This window comes from Mus caroli, unplaced genomic scaffold, assembly GCF_978045245.1.
Source record: "Mus caroli unplaced genomic scaffold, Mus_caroli_1 scaffold_6, whole genome shotgun sequence".
Classification (NCBI taxonomy): domain Eukaryota; kingdom Metazoa; phylum Chordata; class Mammalia; order Rodentia; family Muridae; genus Mus; species Mus caroli.
Window position 1 is genome coordinate 116611411 of NW_028227261.1, and position 6000 is coordinate 116617410.

Genomic DNA, 6000 nt, shown 5'->3' on the forward strand with positions numbered 1-6000 from the left:
GAACTCCACTTAAAACCAGAGACACTGAAACTTACAGAGGAGAAAATAGGGAAGAGCCTCGAAGATATGGGCACATTTGAACTATTCTAAAGACAAATGTTCAGGATTTCAATGAGCAACTGCTTTAAGTTCTGAAAAAGGCTGACTCAATAATCATACATTTATATGAAGTTATGCATATTGTGAGAATACTTATACAAATTAAGACTGACAATGTCCCAGGATATGTCTCTAATATTTTTTTTCATATTGCAACATAAAGAATTTTACAGGTATACTCCACAATTATCCAGAACAAGTTGTTATGGAGAGATCTAATAGGACTTTAAAAGAGATATTCAACTAAAACAAATGGTTAACAAAGTTTCCCAGCCAAAGATTACATAGTACTTTATTAACTATACTTTTTTAAAATACTAATGATCAAAACCAACATATGCTCAGAATCATTGTATTATGGAATAAATTGCTAAATTAAATCAGCCTAATTCATTTTAAGGATGTTAAAACTTAAGAAAGGAAGGGAGAAAATGTGTTGCCTTAGAGAAGTGGTTTTGTCTTCATATTTTAGATTTGACTAAGGAGAAATCCTAAAAAATCTTGGCTGTAGACATGAAGAAAGAAACCAAAGAGAACAGCAGAACAGGTAACATGAATGTTCATTCCTTTACAAGGGAACAGCTAGCTCTGAGACTGGCTGAGAAATGTCTCTGCATGGCAATAAATATTGTTGGCTACAGGTCCTTGGGAATTATTATTATAAGCCATCCTTTCATATGTCATGGATGTAAATTTATGTTACAGTTTGGCTATATAGTCCAAATGGACTTATAAATTGATTGATGTCTTTCACCCAATCAAAGATCAGAGAATCATCTTTAGCTGAATTGTGAACATTCCAAGTCCATACATGTGTTAATTCAGAAAGCTATGTCATCTTTTTAAAAAGTTTATATGCTTACAGAACAAAATAAATAGATATCTGTGAAGCCAAGACAAGTAGCCCAAGTCATCCTATCTCACAGACTGCTTCTAATGCTGTTTCCTCAAAAATCAGCATCCAGATTCAAGAGAGCTATCTAAGATGGTCCAGATTCATATACTGTTCCAACTACAACTTCAGCAAGCCATGTACTTTACTGTCATACAGAGACTGGTCAGCAAATGATAGAGCTACCTTTCTTAAGAGTTGACCAATATCCCAATATTCTTACCACCTAGAAAAAGAATGTCACACCAGAGAGCAGGAAGCAATTTTACAATAATAATGTTCCTTTCGTTTCAGCTCCAAACTTTGTCTCTGTAACTCATTCCATGGTTGTTTTGATGCCAATTATAAGAAGGGGCAAAGTGACCACACTTTGGTCTTAGTTCTCTTGAGTTTCATGTTTTTTCCAAATTGTATCTTATATCTTAGGTATTCTAAGTTTCTGGGCTAATATCCACTTATTAGTGAGTACTAGAGACTGCCATACCTGGGGATCCATCCCATAATCAGCCTCCAAACACTGACACCATTGAATACACCAGCAAGATTTTTCTGAAAGGACCCTGATATAGCTGTCTCTTGTGAGGCTATGCTGGGGCCTAGCAAACACAGAAGTGGATGCTCTCAGTCAGCTATTGGATGGATCACAGGGCCCCCAATGGAGGAGCTAGAGAAAGTACCCAAGGAGCTAAAGGGATCTGCAACCCTATAGGTGGAACAACAATATGAACTAACAAGTACCCCCGGAGCTCATGTCTTTAGCTGCATATGTATCAGAAGATGGCCTAGTCGGCCATCAGGAAAGAGAGGCCCATTGGTCTTGCAAACTTTATATGCCCCAGTTACAGGGGAATGCCAGGGCCAAGAAGTGGGAGTGGGTGGGTAGGGGAGTTGAGGTGGGGAGGATAAGGGGTACCTTTAGGATAGCATTGGAAATGTAAATGAAATAAATACCTACTTAAAGAAAAAAAAGAATAATGCTCCATTCTCAAACAAGGTAAGTGGGCATTTTTTTTTTTTGGTTGTTTGGTGGGTGATAGATGTTTGTTGTTAGTTAAAAGGAGTTAGTTACAAGTTGTTACTGGTCTTGGTCAGTGAGGTAACAAAATAATGGAAGTTAGATTCAGCAATCTCTTTGCTCTTTCTTTTATTTATTCTTCTTTCTAACCTAATGTTAAGAAAAAAAGGAGGGAGAAGAGATGGACACTAAGGAAAAGACACTTGGTAATGATAGGATATTAAGGTAGATTATTGAATATACTTTTAGAATAAAGAGCCTTAACAAGTTAAAATATTTTACATTTGGTATGGAATTTTGTGAATTTATACAGATTCATGATTATTTTTGCTTCAACAGACTGTATTTATATTTCAATTCTTGTTTAATGTAACTCATTTATTAATGTAATCTTAAATGCAATGTAATCTAGTCTTTGAAAACTATTACTACAAACTGTTTGGGATAATCAAGAAATGCAAGTAGTCAATTGATCAAACTTGTAGTCATGTTAGTCATGGCCTTTAAAGATGTTTTATTAATAAAAGGCTTTCATGATAGTGAGGTGTATCATCTCTTGACAACACCCCTATTCTAATTCAAAGAAGATAATGGGCATTGAAGACCCTCCTTATGGATTTTGCTTCCAGTATTGTAAGCTAGTGAGTGGACAAGAAACTGTGTTTACTTCAACAGCAGACAGCATGGTGCCCAAGCTGTAGACAAACAAGTCTCATACAAAGTCAACTGCCAGACTTTTCAAGGACAAGATAGGCAACTCTTTCATAATTCCTGCTTCACAGAAAAATCTGTCAAATGCTGGGTCACAACGTAAAATAGATGATGCTCCAGTGTTGTAGAGATACATTGAGTGACTGTTCAGGTAGCCAACATCTCTGCCATTACTTAGTTTTAGAAGATGCTTGCTCTATACTTCCTGTTTACTCAGGTAACATCCTTTTCAGATCTCCCATAAGGTTGAAGAGTAGATATATATAATCTTATATTAAACTTAAATTGTTTGGTATTTAAAAATATTTTAAGGACTAAAAAGATGTTATAGGTTGATATATGCAAGTAATGATAGAAAGTGATTTAAGGAGAGACATTTGAATTCACCAAGAAAGGATCCAAGGTTGCAAATTCAAATGGGCTGGACATTGTGTATATAATTTTACCTGATAATTTTCAGTTGTTCTGATTATATATTGCTTATTAATATAAGAAAAAGAGCCATTTATTAGAATAAAAGGGGGTGATTTGGAACAATGTTTTTATGCAATGTGTATTCAATTGCTGATTTTCATTACTCAAAGGTATGATTATGGTCTAGACTTGGTAGTGACTTTACTATGAAGCATCTTCTGACTGCGTATTTTGTAAAACATTGTCTTCCATCATCTTTTGATTGGTCAATAAAAAGATTATCAGTCTAGAGAAGAACAGGAGTATTTAAGGCAAGACTACTATCTTCTGAGAGACAATGAGACAGTCTCAGAGGGGCACATAAGGAAATTGTCATCAGGACATAAAAGAAGAAGCTTGCCAGGGAAAGAATAAGATGGCAGGCAACGCCCTGTGGTTGGGAAGTGGCTGGGAAATAATATGGGCTAGCATAGTCAGGTTAGAATACATCAGAATCTTCCCAATTATAGCACTTGAAGCTTTTTATAAATACAAAGGCCTCTGTGTTATTGTCCAGAAACAAGAAAAGGCATAGAAAAGCCCATTCTTGTGGGAGACTTTTGGGATAGCATTGGAAATGTAATTGAGGAAAAGATGTAAAAAAAAAAAAAAAAAAAAAAAAGAAAAGCCCATTCTTTTACAGAACCTGATCCAGCCTTGACCTTCATGACATCCATACTATCCTTTTGGATATTTCTGGTGAGTGTAGCAAACTTGTCTTGAGGAAAGCCAACCTTGGGTGTATGCTGAGAAATCAACAGGTTGTTCATCTTTCCATCATTCTCACCAATTGCAGGAATATTGACTTGAGCTGGATACAAACACTTCATCTTTTTAAAAATTGTGTTTGCTCTAATGATGTCAAGAACTGTCAAGTCAATTATTTTGTTTGGGTTGTATATGGTATGCTTCCTCAAAACTTTTGTTTGATTTGAATGTTGGCTTTAATCCTGTTGACAATAATGTAGTTCATGGCTTCAGGTCAGTACTGGGCATAGGTTTCTGATAGTATGATCATAGTGGTGGCATTGGTGAACAAATCATCCCATATCATTCATGCACTCCACATGAGACCACCACTACATGACAACTACTTAGGCATTCTGGTGAATGCTCAGGTCCAAGGTAATGTTTCATATTTGCTCTCAACTCATGGTGACTCAGATCTGCTGCTTACTCATATAAGCAATATTGTTGAAGATAAAGTGGCTCACTAAGGAGCTGTTCTTCAGCAGGAGTGAAAACGGGCGACCAATGCCTGCAGAAGTGTCCAGCACCACTGCTTTAGCATTGTTCTGGGTCTGAAGTTCTGGCATTGTTGTAGACAGAAGTGCAAACAGTTTGATCCAGAGCTGAGAACATAGCCGAGGCAGGTAGGGCATGGACCAAGAGATAACAAGTAACTACAATGACCTCTACTCTGTCCAATGACTGCCAATCTGTAGCTCCAGCCTCATAGGGCACATAAAGTCGCTTTCCTGAGCAAGTTGGCTAGCTATATTAGCCTTATATAGGTTAGCTGAAACCCTGTTTCAATAAATAAGAAGACTGATAGAGGAACATTCCCAGTGACAGACTAAGTCCTTTATATGCACTCACATGCTGCATTTCCATATATTTGTTGCAGTGGTTTAAATGAGAATTTCCTCTATAGGCTCATATATTTAAATATGTGACCCTTTAGTCCAAGTTAGTCGAACTATTAAGGAAGTATTAGGGTGTTTGCATGGCCTTGTTGGAGATGTGTGTCACAGTTGATGGGGTTTAAGGTTTTAAAAAGCCTTACCATTCCCAGTGTGATTTCTGCATTTTATAACAGGATCAAGATTTGATCTAACACCTGTACTATCAACTATGCCCTTATTTCTCCATCATGGATGCTAAACCTCTGCAGTGTGTGTGTGTGTGTGTGTGTGTGTGTGTGTGTGTGTGTGTGTGTTTGTGTGTGTGTGTATGTGTGTGTGTGTGTGTGCTAAGGGAGCCAAGGAACTAAAGGGAACTGCAACCCTATAGGTGGAACAACAATATGAACTAACAAGTACCCCGGAGCTCTTGTCTCTAGCTGCATATGTATCAAAAGATGGCCTAGAAGGCCATCACTGGAAAGAGAGGCCCATTGGACTTGCAAACTTTATATGCCCCAGTACAGGGGAATGCCAGGGCCAAAAAGGAGGAGTGGGTGGGTAGGGGAGAGGGGGGTGGGTATGGGGGACTTTTGGGATAGCATTGGAAATGTAAATGAGGAAAATACCTAATAAAAAATGAAAAAAAATCCCACAAATTTAATCCAAGTACAAACCAAAATCATCATTTACTATTATCAAGTAGGCTTAATACAAGGGATGTAGGGATGATTCAATATATGAAAAACCATCAATAAAATAAAATAAAATGAAAAATAAAATATATAAACAAACTCAAGGGAAAAGGTCACATCATCATCTCATTAGATGCTGAAAAATCCTGTGCCCAAATACATGAAATAGCCCTTCATGTTGAAAGTCCGAGCTTGGGGTCCCAGATGGAGGAATTGGAGAAGGGACTGAAGGAGCTGAGGGGATTTGCAGTCCCATGGAGGGAGCAACAGTGTCAACAAACCAGACCCACTGGAGGTCCTGAGGACTGGGCCACTGAAGAGTACACATAGAGGGACCCATGGTTCTGACTGCATATGTGCCAGAGGATGGCTTTTTTTAACATCAGTGTGAGGAGTGGCCCTGAGGGTGTTCAATGCCCCAGTGTAGAGGAATGCCAGTGCAAGAAGATGGGATTGGGTGGTTGGGTGGGGGAGTACCCTCATAGAGGTTGATGAGCTGGAATAATATGGGGG

General features: G+C 37.9%; 1 pseudogene; it reads right to left on the reverse strand.

The window, feature by feature from the left end:
• LOC110292484 (malate dehydrogenase, mitochondrial-like) overlaps positions 1 to 4552 on the reverse strand; it is a 93180-nt pseudogene extending 88628 nt beyond the window's left edge.
• Between the last annotated feature and the right edge of the window lie 1448 nt (positions 4553 to 6000).